The following is a 10,413-nucleotide window of genomic DNA, read 5'->3' as shown; positions in this document are numbered from 1 at the left end:
ACTGTTTAAATAGTGTCATTCAAAAAACAAATGTTTTCATTATGTAAAGTCCAACTTATTAGTTTTCCTTTATAGGTGTGTGTGCATGTGTGTTTGTGTGTGTGTGTGTGTCCTGTCTAGGAAATCTCTGATGAACTTCAGGCAGAAAAGATTTTCTCTTATGTTTTCTTATGTAGAGTTTTTTTTTTAAGTTTTAGAATTTTCATTAAGGCTTATAATCTATTTCAATCTCATTTTCTTAATATGGTGTGAGATAGGTGTTGAATTTCATTATGTAACATCTAGATTCCAGTTATTTCAATCCTATGAGTTAAAAAAAAAGCTATTCATTTTCCAATAAATTACTTTGGCACCTTTATAAAGAACCAGTTAACCATACACGTGTGGATCTACTTCTGGCTTCAATTCTATTGCATTGCTCAATACATTTATCCTTAAATCAATACTTCCCTGTTTCATTTAGGTTAACTTTATAGGAAGTTTTGAAATCAGATAGTGTGAGACCTCTAAATTTTTCTATATTTAAAATTCTTTGGGATAATCTAGGTCCTTTAATTTTCATATTAATTTTGGAATCATCTTGTCAATTTCTACCAAGAAAATGCCCAGTTGAAGTTGGATGGATTAGGAGATAATTGGCATTATATCAGTATTGAATCTTCTGATCCATAAAAACAGTATTTCTCTCCAGTGATTTATGTCTTTATTTTGCTGCATAATGTTTTGTGATTTTTAGTATAATAGCCTTGCATTTATCTCTTTCTATATATTATATATGTATGTATATATATACACACATGTATGTATATGAATATATATATATATATAATTTTACTCTTAATTATGTGATGGTTTTTATGTTTTTATGAATGGCATTTTTCTTATTTCAATTTTCAATTGTTAGTTGCTATTATATAGAAATATAGTTAATTTTTATAGATTGACTTTGTATCCTTTTCTTTATCCATTAATATAATACTATATTTCCATTAACATAATGTTATTCCTATTTTTTAGATTTTTAATATAGTAAACTATGTCATCTGCTGTTTAAAGGTTCAACCAACCTTGCATTCTTGGGATAAACCTAGATTGATAATTATGCACTACTCTTTTTTATATCACAAGATTTGACTAATATTTTATTAAGCATTTTTTTCTATATTTATGAGAGATACTGTTCTGTGGTCTTCTTATCCTATAATGTCTTTGTATAATTTTTGTATCAGGATATAAGATAATATTAACTTGATAAAATGAATTGGGAAGTTTATTTGCTCTTGTTTTTCTGGAAGAGTTTGCATAAATTTTGTGTTATTTCTTCCTTAAATGTTTAGTAGAACTTACCTGTCAAGTCGTGTGGGCCCAGAACTTTGTTGAAAGGTTTTTTAAGTTCTATGTCTTTTATAGACATAGAAATATTAAGGTGATCTATTTCTTCTTGAGTGATATTTGGAAGCTTCTAAGAATTTTTTCTCTTTTATCTAACATTGAATTTATGACCATAAACTTGTTTATATTTCCTCTTTACCTTTTTAATGTCTGTAGGTTCTGCAGTAATGTAACCTCTTTTATTTCTGATACTGGCCATTTCTACCTTTTCTCTTTTTTACTTAGTCTGTTTAAAAGCTTACCAATTTTAATAATCTTTTCAGACAACCAGCTTGTAGTTTTATTTTTTTCTATTGGTTTTCTTCCTTCTGTTTGTTTAGATTTTATTTACGCCTGTTTTTACAGAGTCTTAAATGGAGGTTAGATTATTAGTTTTCACCCTTTTAAAATATTTTCTAATATAAGCATTTGATTCTACACATTTGCAATTAAGCAGCTCTTTGGTTATATTACCCCAAATTTAATATGCCATATTTTCATTCCATTCAAAATATTTTTTAATTTTTCTGTGATTTTTTAATACAATGTTTAATACTTTATTAATTTTCAAATATTTATTGATTTTCCATATCTTTCTGATATCAAATTCTAGTTTGATTTTATTTTTTTCTGAATATGTATTTTGTATTATTTTAATTTTGTGTTGTTGTTGGGGTTGAGACAGAGTCTCACTCTGTCGCCCAGGCTGGAGTGCAGTGGCCCAATCTGGGCTCACAGCAACTTCTGCCTCCTAGGTTCAAGTGATTCTCCTGCCTCAGCCTCCCAAGTAGCTGAGACTGCAGGTGCTCGCCACCACGCCTGGCTAATTTTTGTATTTTTAGTAGAAATGGTGTTTCGCCATGTTGGCCAGATTGGTTTTGAATGCCTGACCTCATGATCTGCCCGCCTCAGCCTCCTAAAGTGCTGGGATTACAGGCATGAGCCACCACACCCGGCGATTTCAACTTTTAGCATTTGCAGGATTATTAATGGCACAGAAAATACTCTATCTTAATGTTAACTAAACAGTTCCACATAAACTTAAAAGAAGTTTTCCTATTGTTTGTTGGAAAATATTCTATGGAAAATATTCTAACATTTTACCAATGAGGTAAAGATGGAATACAGTACTTTCTAAGTCTTCTAACTGATTTTTTATCCACATGTATTATTTATAGAGACAGGAATTTTGAGTTTTCCCACTATAATTGCGGATTTGTCCCTTTATCCTTCTTTCAATTCTATCAGTTTTTATGTATATATTTTGAAACTCTAATATTAGAAGAATATACATATAGAATTGCTATTTTTCCTGGATTAAATTACCCCTTTATTACTATGTAATATCCCTGTATGTCTCTTGTAATCTCTCCTGTTCTCAAGTCTACTTTATGTAATGCTAATATACCTACTTCAGCTTCTTTTGAGAAGTGTCAAAGTGACAAAGTCCTTTAACTTTGAATGTATCTATAGCCTTATATTTAAAGTGAGATTCTTGTAGATAGAATATACTTGTCTTGCCATTGTTAATTCAATTTGGCAATACCTAGCTTTTAACTGACAAATTTACACAATTTACATTTAATATACTTACCAATATGATTGGCTTTAATTTACCAATTTGTTTTGACAAATGTGTGCTATATATTTTTTTTATTTTAAAATACATTTAATAAAAATAAACCATAGTTTTATATATTTTATATGTGTAGAATATTTACAAATTCACTTCCACAGCATTTACTTAATGTTTACTATTTTTCCATTATTTGCCTTTTTGACTATTTCCTTCAATAGTAAAATGTTGTCCAGTGTTCTCTTTAAAAAATTAGTTTCTTGGGCAATCCTCCTTGTTCCAAGGCCTCTGTTCCTTTCCTTTTTGTCGCCAAAGCAGGATTTGATTGCTCCTTTAATGTTTCCACTGGACAGCTGGGTCTTGGCAGCTGACATCCAAGGTGTTGGCCCTGGCTGATTACTGAAATACTTCATTTTCAGTGCCTGTGTGGCTGTAATTCGAGCACATGGATTAAATAAGAATAAGCCTTGTATGAGATCTAGTAAGTCGTCTCCTGCTGCACTGTAGATGTGATGCAATGGGATTCCAGGGCAACTCTTAAATGTCACATAAGCTGGAAGACTACACATGTCCAGCCACTGTTCCTCAGTTGGTGTGCCCAAATATTCTTGTTAGCTGATCAAGGTCTGACTCTCCTGACAAAGAGAGGAACTCTTAGAAATAATTCTGCCAATATACAGCCAACAGCCCACATGTCCACACCTACACCATACTTCCTAGCTCCAAATATTAACTCAGGGGCCTGATACCACCTGGTTGCAACCTGATGTGTATAAGCTCTATTGGGGCTCCCAAATGATTTGGCCAGGCCAAAATCTGCCAGTTTTAGAACTCCATTTTCATCTAGCAACAAGTTGCTTGGTTTCAGATCCCTATGTAGGATCCAATGTTGATGTAAATATTCTAATCCTTGAAGAGTCATCAACATGCAGGCTTTGATGTGTGATGGTGTCAGCACAAGACTATTATCCTTTATTATAACCTCTAGATCAGTTTCCATAAAACCAAAGACAAGGCTAATATTAGACTTACGTCCAAAAGCATCAAGGAGACCAATTATATTTGGATGACTTAGCTCCTGTAATAATTGTATCTCTCTTAAGGCTGTTCTGTTTATACCATCTTTAGCTTCTGATCTATGTCCAAGTTTGATTTTCTTAATGGCGACAATTTGGTTGGTATTCTCATCTCTGGCCTTGTAAACTGCGGCAAACTTAAAGCCTCCAACAGCCACTTCTGTCCACCAGGCTCCATCACATTAGTATCTATATATTCTTCTTTTTCTCTTCTTTTTTCTGCTGTCCTTTTGTGTTAAATGAGCATTTTAATTATTCAATTCTATCATCACTATTGGCCTGTAAGATAGAGCTTTTTGAATTTTTTTACTGTTTTCTCTAGGATTTGCAATATACATGTTTCACTTCTTACAGTCAAAATTTTAGGAATATATCACTTCAATATGTTGTAACAGCCACACACCACTTCCTTCCACTAATTCTTTGTGCTATTATTTTGTTATGTTTTACTCCTAATTACGTTACAGTCTCCCCACTGTACTATTTTTCTTCAGACACTCAATTATCTTTCAGAAGTATTTTTAAATGAATATTTATATTCTCATATCTTTACTATTTAGAGCATTTTATCAATATTTTGTATAGATCCAGATATTTCTCATGTATCACAGTCCTTCTGACTGTAAAACTTTATCATTTCTTATAGTACAAAACTTCACTGCCAATGAATTTTCTCATCTTTTGTGTGCTTAAAAAGTACTCTATTTTATTTTCATTGTTAAAAGATAGTTTTGTGTGGTATAAAATTTTGAGTAACAGTTTTTTTCCTTGTACTTTAAAGATATTGATTTATTGCTTTCTGCCTTATTTAGTCTCTTATGAGAAAACTGCTGACATTCTTATCTTTGGTCTTCTATATATAATCGGTTTTTTTTTCCTTTGGATGCTTTTAAGATTTTATCTTCGTATTTGGTTTTCAGAAGTTTAGCTTTCATATGCCCAAGTATTTTTTTTATTATTTTTTCTGCTTTAAACCCTGGCTTTTTAAATCTGCTGTTTGCTCTCTTTTATTCATTTTGGAATATTATTTTCCATTATCTTTTTGAATATATTCCATGCCATAGTCTCTTTCTTCTCTTCATAAAACCTCAATTATATGTATGTTAGATTATTTGATATTATTCTATGGCTACTGAATATTCTATTCTCTTGTTATTATTGTTTCTTCATTTTTCTGTCTTTTTTAGTTTGGATAATTTGCACTAGTCTAACTTAAAGTTCAGCAATTCCTTTCACTGTTATATCCAGACTGTTGATAAGTCATCCAGCAGAAAATTTATCAAATAAATTCTTCTTCTCTGTTTAGCATGTTTTTAAAAAATTTCTAGCATTCTCACTTGATTTCTTTTTAAAATTCTATATACCTGCTGAAATTTCTCATTTGTTCATACAGTGTTAACCTTTTTTACTGCACTCTTTAACATATTTAACGTAGTTGTTTTGAAATACTTCATCTAAAGTACCATGATCTCATCACATCTTGGCTTGATTCTGTTGACTCTTTTATCTCTTGATAATGGGTAATTTGTTGTAGTCATTGTTATTGTTTGTGTGTATTGTATAATAATACATTGAATGTAGACATCATGGCTAAAGAAAAATTGAGAGTGAGGTAAATTTACAACAGGAAATGGGCACAGTTCTTATGTCAGTTCGTTAATGTGGAGGTTAGGTCACTCTAAGTAGTAGTTGAACTCAGTTGGATGTGGTTGTTACTCTAATTACCTTTGATTCACCATAGACTTCAAATTCCTCCAGTCATAGATTACTACTACCTTGTGCTTAGGGTGAGGCACCTAGGGTGCTGGAGGGTTTTAGCAGTATTTCTGCTCCATCCTCACCTTTTAGCAGACTTTGCATCCCCATGCCACAGAGTGGGTCCCCGTTCAGTATCTTTCCCCTTTCCCAGAGAATATACTGCCTGCATTAGCTTGATTCTAGGTACAAGGCTTTTGCAGGTGCCAGGGGATTTTTAGTTTCTTGTTTTAGCCTTCTCATCCTTCCTTCTTCTCTCATCATGATGGCCAAGATCTGCCTTGCTTTTTCATCAATGCAAGATCATGTGCTTAAGTAACTTTTCTATTCCATTCTTAGTGATATACAGCATTTCTCATCTACTCCTACTCCAATGGCAACCAAACTGGTATCAGGGGTGTATGGAGGTTGCCTGCTTCTCTCTTAGTGGCAACACATTTGTTTTCATGTGAGGAAAGGATTCAGAACAGGGCTAGACATTGCACCTTTCCCTCAACAGCAACCAATCGTATCTACATTCCTGCATCACCAAAGAATTTGCCATGCTTCCAGTCCTACTCAGGAGTACCTGGTTAGGGCCCATGGACAAGCATTGGTGAGTGCTTGCAGATTCTCCTTTGAATGGGGTTTCCATGGGTTCTCAGCTATCATGCTGGCCTATTGGGCCTTTAAGTATTTTTTAAATGTTCAATTTGCATTAGTCAGGATTCTCCAAAAAAAGAGGACCAATAAGATGTATATAAAATGATTTATTATAAGGAATTGGCTAATGTGATTATGGGCACTGAGAAGTCCAAACCCAGGGGAGACAATGGTATAGATCCAGTCTGAGTCTGAAAGCCTGAGAAGCAGGAGAGCCAATCATATCAGTTCCAGTTCCAGTCTGCATCTGAAGGCAAGAGAAGACTGCTGTCCCAGTTTGGAGGCATTTAGACAGAGAGAAATAATTCTTTCTTAGCACTTTATTCTATTTAGGCCTTCATAGATTATTTTTTGTGGTTTGTTGTTGTTGTTTTAGTAGAGACAAGGTTTCACCATGTTGGCCAGGCTGGCCTCAAATGCCTGACCTCAAGTGATCCACCCGCCTTGGCCTCCCAAAGTGCTGTGATTACAGGTGTGATCCACTGCACTGGCCAGGCCTTCACAGATTGCATGAGACCCACCTTCACTGAGAAGAGCAATATGTTTAACATTTGCATCAGTAGACTGAGTAAATCTCATCCAGAAACACTCTCACAGATAGACTCAGAATAATGTTTAACCAATATCTGGGCACTCGTTGGCCTTGTTAATTTGGCACATAAAATTAACCATCACACAGTTGTTTTCTTTTTATCTGATTTTATAGCTGCCACCTCTTTCTATTTTGTTCTGCCAAAGGCAAATTTAATGTGGCCCACCTCTCCTGGAGGGTCTTGACATCCTCTGAAATTCAGTGATCTTAGTTGCTTTACAACCTCAACCATCTGATGAGTACAAATAAGACATAATTTTGTAGATTATTTTTATCATTAGAGTAGGAGCTTTTTATATCCAAAGTAGAAGCAGCTCTCCCAAATAGTCTTAACATTCAGGGTAAAAAACTTTTGAATCAAGTCATGTTCATCGAGCATCTGTCAGTTTGTTTGATTTTTTTCAATAACTGAAAATAAGTGAGTTAACGATGCAATGTCTCTAATCTTAATGCATTACAAATCTAGTGCATGGGATAGGATGGGACATATAGTAAATAATACTAACAGTTTATTGAAAATAAATTAATAATGATTTTATTTTAGCTAAGAGCCTCTGTCACCAAGCCACATCACAATGTTCAAAAGTAACTATTCTGACTTCAAATTTTGCTTAAACCAATTCTATGTTGCTCAATATTTAAAACAGTTGTACCACTTGCCTCATTACTCACTTTATGATATACTTTTATTTCTATATTTTTCACACGCAAAACATTTATAATGGCATTTTTATCTTATTCCTGTTATTACTTTTAAGAATAAAATTGGCCTTTTTTATTTTTTGAATGATCATGCTTGGCTCCTCTGAATGAAGCCATAGAATTTCATTCCTAAATTCTAGCAAGCTAACATCATGCTTAACTAAATCTTTTCTTTTATGAAGAGTTTAGAGAACTAAAATATGATGGCCTTGAACAAGTTGTAAAGATATGCATTGTTTTCTTTGCTGAATAAAAGCATGGACATAGAAAGGTAGCTTGACAGGGATTGACTACATTTTTATATTAATTTTTCCCTCATAGTAAACATAAAAACAGACCCACTTCCCACAATAAATATTACTTATGTATTACTATATAAGAGTTTACTAAAATAACAATTTACTATTTTTGAAAATTATGTTATAGAGATCTAAATGTTTCTTAATTTCAATTTTTCATTTTTTAATTTCATATTATACAAATAACTTTTTTAAGTTTAGAACACAAATATATCTGTGGGACCTTGAAATGTTCAAACCCTCTTGACACAGTACCTATAAATGTATTATTAACAAAATGATCTTACTCCCATCTTTTTTTTTTTTTTTTTTTTGAGATGAAGTCTTGCTCTGTCGCCCAGTCTGGAGTGCAGTGGCACGATCTCGGCTCACTGCAAGCTCCACCTCCCGGGTTCACGCCATTCTCCTGCCTCAGCCTCCCAAGTAGCTGGGACTACAGGCGCCCGCCACCACACCCAGCTAATTTTTTGTATTTTTAGTAGAGACGGGGTTTCACCATGTTAGCCAGGATGGTCTCGATCTCCTGACCTTGTGATCCACCCGCCTCGGCCTCCCAGAGTGCTGGGATTATAGGCATGAGCCACCGGGCCCAGCCACTCCCATCTTTTTAATCAAGGCCAAAAGTGATGGTAAAGACGGAAAAGGTGACAGAGGCCAGACCACTAGTGGCCACAGCTCCATTGTTTCCGAATAATTTATACACTAACACTAACAGAAAGAACCCCATTATACACCCTAAAGGGGAAAGGGTAGCTGTGTCAATAACGGATCATGCATGTTTACTTATTTAGATTCATGTAGTTAAACATGACCATCTACAACTCACTTGTAATATGTTGGAAAAAATAGATGAAGACAGTATCATTGGAAACTTTTCATACTGATAGCTAAGTTCTGTACTTCTGCTACAAAGTTGAGAAATGTGTCCTAAAAGGCAAATATATAAAAACATTCCTGTGAGAAGGGATAGCAAATTGTTCCAAACCTATGTAAACCTCAGCAGGTATAAAGCATGTAATAGCTGAGCATTCCATTAACAATTTAGAGCATTCCATTAAACACTTCCAAATGTCATCAGAGTTTCTCCAACATATAAACCATATTTCTATCAAAATCTCCCCCATTTTTGACTATTTGTTGTTCATGCTATTGGTGCGGATGCCAAACTGAAATCTATAAGAATTAACCAAGACAAGTACCTTAAAAATTGAGTTCCCACCCCTCCTATACAAAGCAATATGGCCAGAAATGCCCAGCATGAAAATTATTACAATTTTGATCTCTTGAGATTTTCTGGAATCTTGCTGAAAAGGAAACTGTTCTATGAAACTGTTATTTCAAAGATCCATTTCAAGTCCTCCAAAAATTATTAACTAAGAAGTAACAGCATCAAGTTAATTTTGTGGGCAGTGGCCAATTTCCACTTGCTCTTCTCCCTCTGTTTTCCCTGCTACAAACAGTAAAAAGATGTCAGTGCAGTTGGCTATTCCCTAACAGTAAAATTCCCCTCCCATTCTAAACAGTTGAGCAGACTCTCAGTACAGAATAAACTAATGGTCATGGGTCAGAGCCCACAGTTCTTTGCTCTTTGTCTTATTAATTTTTAAAAATTATGTGATGATCATCTCCTGAATTTCAATTTCCTGAAGACAATATGACAAATTTATTTTAACTATTCTGATGCAGAAAGCTAATTAAGTAAACTGGTTCAGCAACTGATCATGTTTCACTAATTTCAACCATCTGCCTCAACATTTGTTCCTATGTGTACCAGCTTTCATAGCTTCTTTCCTCTAATAGCAATTAATGAAACTGTTAATAAGCTACATATATCATACACTGTTATAACAATTTACCAAAGGGTAGCATTATGAGACAAATTATATTTAACAATTGTAGAAAAATGACTCTGATTTTCAAATGTACAACATCAATTAGATTTTTTAAATTTATGCTTCTCAATTAATTATCTAATTAATTTGGTGCACATTCTATATATAATTTGTAATTTTAAACTCCTGGTCAGATTTTGCCATCTATTTTTACATGCTGACTGCTTATATTAGGCACATATTAATGAAACATAACCTCCCTGCAAATTACTGAGCCTTGCTTTTATTTTCATTCATTGTGCTTTTTCATAAGAACTTTTTCAATTGCTGTGCAATGCATAAAAAGGCAAATTGTACTATTATCCAGTTTTTGCACTATATTCAAAGAATGATATATGCACACACATATATAATAATTTTAATTTTAAATGAGGTTAATTTATAAATATCTTTTACAAATATCCTTTAAAGATAAAACAGTACACCAAAAACCAAAAAATAAATGGCTTTTACAAAGTAAGTCCTATCTAATTTAAACTTCTACAATAGCATTATGGATCTAGTTACT

The 10,413-nt window shown here is 33.5% G+C and overlaps 1 pseudogene; it reads right to left on the bottom strand.

Annotated features, from left to right (window-relative positions):
* Positions 1-3,133: 3,133 nt before the first annotated feature.
* LOC129490648 (cyclin-dependent kinase 7-like) lies at positions 3,134-6,412 on the bottom strand (annotated as a pseudogene).
* Between the last annotated feature and the right edge of the window lie 4,001 nt (positions 6,413-10,413).

The sequence above is a fragment of the Symphalangus syndactylus genome, chromosome 9 (assembly GCF_028878055.3).
Source record: "Symphalangus syndactylus isolate Jambi chromosome 9, NHGRI_mSymSyn1-v2.1_pri, whole genome shotgun sequence".
In the NCBI taxonomy this organism is placed as follows: domain Eukaryota; kingdom Metazoa; phylum Chordata; class Mammalia; order Primates; family Hylobatidae; genus Symphalangus; species Symphalangus syndactylus.
Note: the sequence above shows the minus strand (reverse complement) of the source record. Positions and strands in the feature narration are given on the sequence as shown.